Genomic DNA, 12,608 nt, shown 5'->3' with positions numbered 1-12,608 from the left:
GTGGGATCACCAAACAATTGTCAGGGATATTTGGGGCATCATAGAAAATACGAGGGATTCCAGAGCACTGGCAACAGTGGAGTATTCTGATTTTCAGAAAGAGAAAGCAGAGCCAGAAAAAATGTAGATAATGGTCTGTAATCTCAATCTTAGGCCACAGTCTAGAAGGGGGGTTATTAGAGGAACAGTTTCAGGTACTAGATAAAAAAGGAATGATTAAGATCCAGATGAGTTCACTAAGAACAAGTCAGGGCTAATTTATCTCTTCTATTTGACAGAGTTACCAGCCCAGGACCTCAGGGAATGCCCATACACATAGAATATTTTGTTATCAGACATTTAATAAAGTTTTTTTTTAGTAATATTCTTTTGGACAAGTCAGAGAAATATAAACTGAATTCTGGCACTCTGAATGAATTAGAAACCAGTCCATTGCGCACACAGGTGCTGGGTAACAAACTGTGAAGAAGCATGCAGTGGTGAGTCCCAGGCTGTGTCCTTCACTGTCTCCTCATAAATGCTTTCAGAATAAATACACAGAAGGCGTGCTCATCAGATTTACAGGCAACCTGAAGTTAGGGGGAATATGAATACTTGAATGGCAGAACGAAAATCCATAGACTGAATCTAAAAGGATGAAATTTAAGAGCAATTAATATGAGGTCTAAGGAATTAAATATGTTAGTGAGAATAAGTAATACTTGCTTTAGTGGTAACTAAGAGCCTTAACTCAATATGAGTCAGAAGTGTAATGTGTTTGCCAAAAAAACTAAGATTTTAGGCTGTATCCAGTGGTGTGGTAAATATTTAACAACTGGCCCTGGGTTGGGGGCGGAGAGAAGGAGGGACTTTGATTAATAGCTCTGACCAATCTCTGTAGTGTAAATACTCTCACCTTGGCCAATTTCAAGGTATTGACCTTGTGACACTGAACTCAGAGTTTGGAAGAGACGTGCGATAGCATGCCATTATGTGGTATTTTCACCACACAGACGCAGTAGATGTGATTAACCTCAAGAGGAGAGATAATAATAAAAAGCAGTAAAATTATTAGGAAGTAATATTTTAATTACTTATTACCTTTGTTTTTAAGATATCTAATTGTAGGCTTATGTAATTTAACTTTAATTTTTAAAATTATTGTTATTTTTTTTGAGACAGGGTCTTGCTCTGTTACCCAGGCTGGAGTACAGTGGCGTGATCTCAGCTCACTGCAGCCTCAATCTCCCAGGCTCAAGCGCTCCTCCCACCTCAGCCTCTTGGATAGCTGAGACCACAGATGTGCCCCACCATGCTTGGCTAATACTTTTTAAAATTTTCTGTAGAGACGGAGTCTCACTATATTGCCCAGACTGGTGTGAATTCCTGGGCTCAAGCAATCCTCTGGACTTGGCCTCCCAGAGGGCTGGGATACATTAGCCACCATGCCCAGGATAATTTAACTTTTACTTAGAACTGCATTTGACAACTAGCTCAGAAAATTCTCGAACATTTAACTATCAGCTCTTGCAAGTTTGTGCACATGGGCTCTGGACCATGGTAACCAGAAATGTGGTCACTGGTAGAAGGGAGGTGATAACCCTGCTGTTCTCTGCATTTGTCAGGACACACCCAGATCCCTTTATTCCAGAGCACATAACTTAAAGTCACACTTTCCTGAGATCAGAGCAGAGGATGGCAGAGAACCAAAGTCACGAGTGTGTGAAACAACGGAGAGGAGCAGCGCTGTGCAGGCTGGAGCTCAAGACACTTGCGTGAGCGGTGAGGGTGAGAGGGACAGGGGAGAGCTCGTTTTCAAATATTTGAGAGGCTGTTGTATAAGGAAGGATTAGGGCTCTAATTGGTGTGTAGAAAAGGATACAAGGAGACAAATTTTCTGTTCAATATAAGAAAGACATTCTGGCTAGGTGTGGTGGCTCATGCCTGTAATCCCAGCACTTTGGGAAGCCGAGGTGGGCAGATCGCTTGAGCTCAGGAGTTCGAGACCAGCCTGGGCAACATGGTGAGACCCGTCTCTACTAAAAATAAATAAAAATAATTAGTTGGGAATAGTGGCACACATCTGTGGTCCCAGCTAGTCAGGAGGCTGAGACAAGAGAATCGCTTGAACCCAGGAGGCAGAAGTTGAAGTGAACTGAGATCGCTCCACTGCACTCCAGCCTAGGTGACAGAGCAAGACCTTGTCTCAAAAAAACAACAACAACAACAACAACAACAAAAAAAAAACATTTTTTGGGGGAGGGGAGAAAAAAGAAAGAAATTTCTTACAGGCAAAGCTATCAAAAGAGGAATGGACTGAAGGCAGTCCTGCGGAATATGGGCAATGACCTTTAGGGATGGTGTAGAGATGGTTCATGCATCAAAAGAGGGAATGGGGCTGGATAATCTTGAAGATGTCCCCAAGTCTCTGCCTGATTTTTGATCCATTGTGCTTTCTAGTTACCTCAGCCTCCCAAAGTGCTGGAATTACAGGTGTGAGCCGCCGCTCCCAGCCAACAACTATCAATTTTATATCTAATCTTATATCATCTATCCTCATATCTTCCTACCACCCATTCTTCCAGATTCTTGTGGAACAAATGCAAATGCCTGACATCATATTATTGAGTCCATAAACACGTCAGTGTGCATCTCTAAAACATAACAGCATTTTGAAAATATACCCACAATACTTTTTATCACACTTAAGAAATTAATATTGATTCTCTAATATCATCTAATATGCAGTCATTATTTAAATTTTCCCATTTTTGTCATAAATTTGTAATTTGAGCTTGCTCAAGTCAGGATGTGGGGTCCACACATCACCATGGTTAGATGTGTTTCTTAAATCTCTTTTAGGCTGTAAGTTTCCCTTTCATTATTTATTTGTTGAAGGTGCTGTGTTATTTGTCGTATAGAATTTCCCAGTCTGAATTTTTAAAAATTGCATTATGGTATATTTAACAAGTTCCTCTTTCCCCTATATTTCCTGTGATAACGCTTATGTTTGATTCCTTGGGAAGGAATGCTTTGTGAGTGATGTTCTGTATTTCTCACTAGGAGAATAGTGAGAAATACAAATAGTGAGAAATTGTGACATCAGCAGCCACTGATGATAAGCGTCTAGATCTGTTAATTCATTTACAATTCTAAATGGTGATCTTTTAATCTCTCATTGCTCCTTTAATTATTAGCTGGAATACTTTTATAAAGAGAATATCCCCTTATCAATAATTTGGTTATGCTGAAGCACAGAAAATGTAAGATAAATGCTACATTACTTATGAAATTCAAAACAATGAGTTGGTTCACAAGCATCTGCCTAGGAAGACCAATGAGCTGTTTTGTTTCGTTTTAAGTATTATGATGCACTAATGGATTTAAAAATATTTGATGTGTTTCAATCAATCGCCATTGTTATTTTTATTAATATTCAACTTGGCTTCCAAGTCTTTTTGACGTGATCTGACTTATTTGCTTGATTTCTAATATGACAAGATCTCTTACATTCCATATTCAACTCATGTATTTTCTGCCCCAGATCAGGAATTGGCCATTTCTCCAAAGAGTCCTGGTTCCTTTCAATGGGAAATGACATTTAGAGACCAAACTCGGGGCTGCAGGGTTGTCAGCCTACTAGGTTGATCATAGTTTCTAGGGCTTTTTAGTAGAAAGCATTAGGAAGTTCTCCTTCTTCCTTTCTTCTTCTTCCTCTTCTTTCTCTTCTTCTTCTTTTAAAATATATTGTGAGTTCATATGACATTTTCTTTTTCTTTTCTTTTTTTTTTTCTTTTGGAGACAGAGTCTCACTTTGTCACTCAGGCTGGAGTGCAGTGGCTTGACCATAGTCCACTGCAGCCTTGAACTCCTGGGTTCAAGTGATCCTCCTGCCCCAGCCTCCTGAGTAGCTGGGATTATAGGCATACACCACCATATCTGACTAATTTTTTTATTTTTGTAGAGACAGGGTCTTACTATGTTGCCCAGGCTGGTCTCAAATTTCTGGCCTCAAGTGATCCTCCTGCCTTGGCCTCCCAAAGTGCTGGGATTGCAGACATGAGCCACCATGCCCAGCCAATATGACATTTCAAACAAGACTACGAGATGTTTTTTCAACCTCGTCATTCTCACATTTATATTTTTTCTCCTTATTGAAAATCCCAATTCTCAAAGACATCAATGAAATTACTTATTTGCTTTATTTCACAAAAAAATGCAACTGTCTTACAATAACTGTTCTAACACCCACCACTAACAATATGACTATTGAAATACATTTAAGGTTGTTATGTAGTTCTTTTTGGCTTTAGGGCATACCATAATAATGAAAATCAAATTAAAGTCACTTGAAGTAGTTCCTTCCTGTGTGGTTATTCCATCAACTCAGAGTGTACATTTCAGTTCATTTGTTTCATTTTGATTTTGTTTTATAGGGATTGCTTTTCAATTAAAAATATTTTATAATTACGTAAAATGATTACAAGTTTCCGAAGTCAAATCTACAACACCAGGCACATTCAGAGGAGTGTGACTTCTATCCCAGGCCCTCTAACCTGTCTACTTCCCAACGAAGTCTTTTTTAAGAAATAAAGTTATACGGCATAGTCTTTCATTAAAAAATAAGCAAACATTTTCATATAGCAAATTCTCTCTTTTTAGATGAACAGTAACATACTATAGACAATTTTTTCTACCTTGTTTTGTTTTCACTAGCCATAAAGTCTAAGGATCACTCCATATATTCCTTATTGTTTTTTACAGCTGTGTAGTACTCTGCCATGTGAACTGTACATAGTATTATTTGGATGTTAAACACATTTAATCAAAATTAAAATTTAAGGAACTTTCAGCATGGTCAGCTGAAACAGAATTCAGGTGTCTCTCAAAATTTGTCCTTCCTATTTATTTGTTATTTATTTATTTATTTATTTATTTACTTGAGACAGAGTCTCACTCTGTTGCCCAGGCTGGAATGCAATGCCACTATCTCAGCTCACTGCAGCCTCCACGTCCTGGGATCAAGCGATTCTCCTGCCTCAGCCTCCCAAGTAGCTGGGTACAGGCACGCACCACCATGCCTGGCTAATTTTTGTATTTTTAGTAAAGACGGAGTTTCACCATATTGACTAGGCTGGTCTCGAACTCCTGACCTCAAGTGATCCACCCGCCTCAGCCTCCCAAAGTGCTGGGATTACAGGCATGAGTCACTGTGCCCAGCCCAGTCTTTTCATCTATTTAGTGGCTCCACCCTGTTTGTGCAATTCCTACACACTTACCTCTGGGATACCCTCTCCAGCCTAAGCAAATGTTCTACATTTTTCAAATGATTTTCAGACATCTAAGATTAGCCCTTTATTGGTCCATCCCCTTAAAACCTTATTCTTTTTTAGGTGACAATGCATGCTGAGGAGTTCATTTAAAGGTAATTTCTGCAAAACATTTACCCATCGCATGTCACCTCTCCTGAGTAACAAGAGGCCTTGATCACAAACTCCACCTATGCCAGGGCATCACCAGTTGCTTTATTAAGCACCATGTTTTAGTGCTGTAGTACTGTTTGTAAAACAAAGCAACTAATACTCAGAATTTATGCTGGGTTCTTATTGGGAAGAAACATCCTGAAATAACCAAGAAGTAACAATAATGGTAAATCATATGTATAAGAGAATTCTAGAGATGAAGGCTGTGGCAACAGTCTTTCTTCCCTTTTAATATTCGTTATGTGGGTAGCAGTAATATCAAGTGTACAGATATTCTGCCTTGGAGAACCACCACGTGTATCTTTCTCTTCCTGGTACAATCTTTTTTTTTTTTTTTTTTTTCTTAAACAGAGCCTCTTTGTCATCCAGGCTGGAGTGCAGTGGCACTATCTGGGCTCACTGCAATCTCTTCCTCCCGGGTTCAAGTGATTCTCCTGCCTCAGTCTCTCAAGCAGCTGGGATTACAGGCGCCCACCTCCATGCCCAGCTAATTTTTGTATTTTTAGTAGAGACGGGATTCGGGATTTCACCATGTTGGACAGGTTGGTCTCGAACTCCTGACCCCAAGTAATCCGCCCGCCTCAGCCTCCCAAAGTGCTGGGATTATGGGGATGAGCCACTGCGTCTGGCCCCTGCTACAGTCTTTACACTGAAAAACAGATGCACTACCACAGTATAAAGATGGGAGTTTACTTTGGAGACAGAAGACAGGAATGAACTGCATCAAAATGATAGGCTCAAAGTTAAAATATGAGAACCCTCAGTGATTTCACACACACACACGCATGCACGCACGCACACACGCATATGCACATATGCACGCCTATAGGTTATTTCTTTAGAACTAGCCACAGAACCCACTGAAACCCAGAGAGCTGTGGAACACAATTAGAAAAGGCCTTGGACAGGAGGACTGGAGTGAGCCTTCTGAGCAGCCCAGACCTCACACTACCAGGACAGAAGTTAGCAGCATAGGAGCAGCTGGCAGGACTAGAGCTGCCTGGCCATTGTGGCTGGGCTTCCTGGCATCTGTCTTGAAGTGAAGGGGGATTGGTTACTATTCAGTAACTTCAGGTTTTTTGTTTTTTGTTTGTTTGTTTGTTTTGAGATGGAGTCTCGCTCTGTCACCCAAGCTGGAGTGCAGTGGCGTGATGTTGGCTCACTACAACCTCTGCCTCCCGGGTTCAAGAGATTTTCCCGCCTCAGCCTCCCAAGTAGCTGGGATTATAGGCACTTGCCATCATGCCCAGCTAATTTTTGTATTTTTGTAGAGACAGGGTTTCCCCATGTGGGCCAGGCTGGTCTTAAACTCCTGACCTCAAGTGATCCACCCACTTTGGCCTCCCAAAGTACTGGGATTACAGGCGTGAGCCACCATGCCCAGACAACTCTTCAGTTTGTTAAAGAAAATTTCAGAAGATTGCCTCAGGTGAAACCACAGTCAGGAGATCTAACATACGGCGTTATAAAATATGAATTTGGGCATGGTGATTTGCATTATGCAATTTACCATGACATTTATAAAGTCAAGGGATTTAGGCCTATAAGTGTCCCTGAAAGATTCAGTGCCTTAGGTCTTCATTTACTGGTTTGTGCTGTGCACTTGGTTTGGAATTCCTTTTCCCTGTATCATTTCATCCTAATGAACGCCTACTTATTTTTTAAGACTCAATGCTATTACCTCCTCTACAGTTCCATAACAGTATATGTATTTCCTGTAACAATATTACATTTGTGTATTGGCTGTTTTCTACTAGGCTATCTTTTGGGAGAGGAACCTAGTCTTCACACCTCAGTGACTAACTTAAAAGACACTTGATGTTTATTAAGTGATGTCAGAGACCAACTAATCCAGTTCCTCTAAGTATATGAAACCGAGACCCAAAGGATTTCCATAAATTCAGTAATTCCACAAGTATATACTGAATATTTACAATGTGCCTAGCTCTAGGTAAGGCTAAATGTCTTTAGTATATTTTAAATATCATCTGGAGTATGCTTAATTTCCATTTGTCCAGAGATCAAAAGATAAATGCCAGCGTCTCATGAATCCTCAAAGCAATATTGAATTATGTTCAGAATTGGTTTGTATCAATTCATTTTATTATACTCTAAGTGTGTTTCACCCAAGAATACAATCTGCATACTGCTAATGTGTGTGTGAGGTGTGGGGAGGGATAGTCAGAGTGTTCAATGCCCAATTTAATGCCCAATTTAGGAAACACTGGGTTATATTAGGTTAAATAGATTCTTCCCTGAACTTTCAACATACCTGATAGTAACTAGTTAAATCTCCAAGAAGAGCATCTAATATGCACTGTTTCCCAAATTTATTTGCCTAGTGAACCTCCCCTTTTTTGTTGCTCCTATTAATAGATGCCTGCAATGCAGTTCTGAAGAACATAGAATTGGTCGGTGCAGTTCTTTGAAGAGTCCTCATCTGTGTTTAGTGAGGACTTCAAAGGGAAACTCTAAGCTCCCTGGGGAGGAAAGTGGCTGGAAGGGGAGAAGGGAAGGCCCGAGAAGGAGCAGCTGGCCAGGAAGACAGGGGAGGTAACAGGTCGCTGTCTAGGGTCTGAGAGAGGGACAGGGCCATAAGCAGGCAATGAGGAGCACGTTTCCATGTTAAGCTCAGTGAGACGCTGGGGCGCAAGCAGATGGGCTTTGGGGTCAAGAGATAAGATGTTTAACAAGGAGAGCCAGGAGCACTTCTGCAGGAACATGCAGCATGTCTTCAGGCCTCTGGGGATTCCAGAGGACATGGCACCCTGCCTGCAGGTCCCCAAGGACAGCCACATGTCGGGGCCACAGTGTCTGTGGGGGCAGGAGAGGAAGGAAATGAAGCATGCACAAAGTAGGTTACTGAGTGGTTTCATCGACATCTGTGACACCCACCCCTAGGGGGTTCCTGGACATATTTGGGGTTAGGTTTAACAAGAGGAAGTAGCTATAGGGAAACAATATTTGCAGGGCCCAGTGCAAAATGACAACACAGGCTCCTGGTTTTAGAGTTAAGAATTTCATGATTGTGACAGCTGAGCATTAAACCAAGCACCAGGCCCTTCTGAATGCAGACCTCTGGACACTCGTACAGGTCACACACCCGTGAAGCTGCCAGAGAGTTCTCAGTGGTCCTAAACTCCACTTGAATCTCCTGGCTACTGTGGCCTGGAAAAACCAGGTTACACATGGTTTATTTAAAAAGTAGGTCTCCCTATTCCAACGTATCTGATGATCGTGGAAACACTGTTTACCAGTTGCTATGGTCTGAATGTTTGTGTCTCCCCTCAACCCCTGCAACATTCATATTTAATTCCCAATGCAATAGTATTAAGAAGTGGGGTCTGAGGAGGTGATGAGGCCCTAAAGTGAATGGAGTGAATGGGATGACTGCCTTGTGAGAGAGAACCAAGGGCGCTTGTTTGCCCCTTCCACAATGTGAGAACACAGCAGGAAGATACCCTGTGAAGCAGAAAGTGAGCCCTCATCAGACACCACATCTGTTGGTGCCTTGACTTTGATCCAGAACTGTAAACTATAGATTTCTGTTGTTTATAAAATACCCAGTCTATGGCAGCCCAGATGGACTAAGACACCAGTCGTTCTGGGTAAGCTTGACTTTGTTATAAGATAAATTTATTTATTTATTATTAAATTTTAAATTATTTCAGAGATGGGGTCTTGCTATGTTGCCCAGGCTGGTCTCAAACTCCTGGGTTCAAGTGATCCACCTGCCTCGGTCTCCCAAAGTGCTGGGATTAAAGGTGTGAGCCACCATGCCCAGCCTGTTATAAGATAAATTTAACCAGCTTGGGCAACAAGGCGAAACCTCATCTCTACAAAAAGTACAAAAATTAGCTGGCATGGTGGTGCACGCCGGCAGCCCCAGCTACTAAGGAGGCTGAGAGGTGGCAGTATCACTTGAGCCCAGGAGGCGAGGTTGCAGAAAGTCATGATTGCACCACTGCACTCCAGCTTGGGTGACAGAGCAAGACTCTGTCTCAAAAAAGAAAAAAAAAATAGTACACATTAAATTCCAGGAACATATTTAATGCAGAAATCCAGGCACATTCAAGCTATTTCCATATATAGTACTCACACCACAAACAGCATCCGTTCTTCTCACGCTGAGAATCAAAGCAGATTTGCAGCTGCACTGCAGACGAGCATAACCTTTGACTTTGTCCTGGGGTTCATACCAGTATTTATTTGGTGCTGAGGCAGCACTCAGCACCCGTGCTGATTTCCCTCAAAAATGAAAAACAAACTCAGGTGGAAAATCTGGGCAAGCAGTGTCATTTGCTATTTTTGGAGATGAGGGAGCAAAAAGAAGTTGTGCAAAGTGTTGTAATAAGCAACATAGAACGGCAACCCATGAGTGTGAAATACAACAACACCCGCATGCTCTTCTTGACAGTGATTGAATGGAAGCAACGAAGTGGAGGAGAAACCAGGCTGGGGAGAGCTGGCATCCCCTTGGGAGAGGCCTTTCCGACAATGGACTGAAAGCATGAGTTTCCTTACCCTGTAAGATTAATCTCCAATCAAACAGCAATCCTACCTCTGAGAAAAAGGCATGTCTCAGAGGTTATGTGGGTTTTGATCCAGACCACTGCAATAAAACAAATATTTGGAATAAGCATGTCACACAGATTTTTTGGTTTCCCAGTGCATAGAAAGGTTATGTTTACACTATACTGCAGTCTATGAAGTGTGCAATAGCATTATGTCTAAAAAAAAGTACATACCTTAATTTAAAAATACTTTATTGGTTAAAAAAAAAATGTTAACTGTCATCTGAGCCTTTAGTGAGTTAAAATCTTTTTGCTAGGGGTGGATCTTATCTTAACACTGGTGACTGCTGACTGACCAGGGTGGTGGCTGCGGAAGACTGGGTGGCTGTGGCAATTTCTTAAAATAATACAATGAAGTTTGCCACATTTATTGACTCTTCCTCCCACAAAAGATTTCTCTGTATTGTGAGATGCTGTTTGATAGCATTTTGCCCACAGTAAAACTCCTTTCAAAATTGGATTCAATCCTCTCAAACCCTGCTGATGCTTTATCAACTAAGTTATGGAACATTCTCAATTGTTTCTTGTCATTTCAACACTGTTCACAGCACCTTCACCAGAAGTAGCTTCCATCTCAAGAAATCACTTTCTTTGCTCATCCATAGAAAGCAATTCCTCATCTGTTCAAGTTTGATCATGAGATTGCAGCAATTCAGTCACATCTTCAGGTACCACTTCTAATTCCAGTTCTCTTGCTATTTTCACCACATCTGCAGTGACTTCCTCCATTGAAGTCTCAAACCCTGCAGTCATCCACAAGGGTTAAAATCAGCTTCCTCCAAACTCTGTTAATGTTGATGGTTTTATAATAACATCTAGAATGGTGAATCCTTTCCAGAGGGTTTTCAATTTCCTTTGCCCAGATCCATCAGAGGAATCACTATCTATGGCAGTTGTAGCCTTACAAATGTATTTCTTAAATAACAAGCCTCGAAAGTCAAAAATCACTCCTTGATCCACGGGCAACAGAATGGATGTTGTGTTAGTAGGCATGAAAACAACATTCAGCTCCTTGTACATCTCCATCAGAGTTCTTGGGTAACTAGGTGCATTGTCAAGGAGCAGGAATATTTTTGTTTGTTTGTTTTTTGAGCAGTAAGTCTCAACAGTGGGCTTACATTATTCAGTAATCCATGCTATAAACAGATGTGCTGTCATCCAGGCTTTGTTGCTCCATTTATACAGCACAGGCAGAGTAGATTTAGCATAATTCTTAAGGGCCCTAGGATTTCCAGAATGGTAAATGAGCACCGTGTTCAACTTAAAGTCACCAGCTGCCTTAGTCACTAACAAGAGAGTTCCCTGTCCTTTGAAGCTTTGAAGCTAGACATTGACTTCTCTCTAGCTACAAAAGTCCTAGATGGCATCTTCTTCCAGTAGAAGGCTGTTTCATCTCCATTGAAAAGCTATTGTTCAGTGTAGCCACCTTCATCTATGATCTTAGCTAGATCTTCTGGATAACTTGCTGCAGCTTCTCCATCAGCACTTGCTGCTTCACCTTGCACTTTTATGTTATAGAGATGGCTTCTTGCCTTAAATCTCATGCAGCAACCTCTGCTAGCCTCAGACTTTTGTTCTACAGCTTCCTCACCTCTCCCAGCCTTCACAGAATTGAAAAGAGTTAGTGCTTTACTCTAGGCTAGGCTTTGGATGAAGGGAATGTTGTTGCTGGTTTGATCTTCTATCCAGCCCACTGAAACTTTCTCCATACCGAGGCTGTTTCGCTTTCTTATCATACTTGCGTTCAACGGAGTAGCACTTTTAATTTCCTTCAAGAATTTTTCCTTTGCATTCACAACTTGGCTCTCTGTTTGGCACAAGAAGCCTAGCTTTTGGCCTGTCTTGGCTTTTGACACACCTTCCTTACTAAGCTTAATCATTTCTAGCTTCGGATTCAAAAATGAGAGATGCGCTTGACTCTTCCTTTCACTTGAACACTGAGAGGCCATTGTAGGGTTATTAATTGGCCTAATGTCAATATTGTTGAGTCTGAGCCGTGGAGCAGTCAGTATATAATATTTATTAATTAAGCTTGCTATTCTATATGGGCACAGTTTATGGTGCCCTAAACATTAATAATGGTAACATCAAAGATGCCTGGGGCCAGGTGTGGTGGCTCAGGGGCCGGGCAAGGTGGTTCATTCCTATAACCTGAGCATTTTGAAAGGCTGAGATGGGAGGATCCCTTAAGCCCAGGAGTTTGAGGCTGGCCTGGGCAACACAGTGAGACCCCATTTCAAAAAAAAAAAAAAAGAAAACAAGAATACTATAGATTGGGTGGTTTAAAAACAACAGAAATTTATTTCTCACAGATCTGGAGGCTGAGAAGTCCAGGATCAAGGCACTGGCAGATTCAGAGTCTGATGTGGCCTGCTTTCTGGTTCATAGATGTCATCACCTTGCTCTGTCCTCACATGACTGAAGGGGCAAGGAAGCTCTTCTGAGTCTCTCAAAGATGAGCACTAATCTCATTCACGAGGGCTCTGCTCATTCAGGAATTCCCTCCCAAAGGCTCCGCCTCCTAATACCATCACCTTGAGGATTGGGATTTTAACCTACGGAATTTTGCGGG

General features: G+C 41.5%; 1 long non-coding RNA gene across 1 annotated transcript in view; it reads left to right on the top strand.

Moving 5' to 3' along the window:
• Positions 1 to 1,639: 1,639 nt before the first annotated feature.
• LOC114671945 (uncharacterized) overlaps positions 1,640 to 12,608 on the top strand; it is a 28,964-nt gene continuing 17,995 nt past the window's right edge. Inside the window, exon 1 of the long non-coding RNA XR_003722131.2 lies at positions 1,640 to 1,761. This is a non-coding gene — a long non-coding RNA (uncharacterized LOC114671945). The remainder of the gene's footprint in view (positions 1,762 to 12,608) is intronic.

This window comes from Macaca mulatta, chromosome 13, assembly GCF_049350105.2.
Source record: "Macaca mulatta isolate MMU2019108-1 chromosome 13, T2T-MMU8v2.0, whole genome shotgun sequence".
Classification (NCBI taxonomy): Eukaryota; Metazoa; Chordata; class Mammalia; order Primates; family Cercopithecidae; genus Macaca; species Macaca mulatta.
Note: the sequence above shows the minus strand (reverse complement) of the source record. Positions and strands in the feature narration are given on the sequence as shown.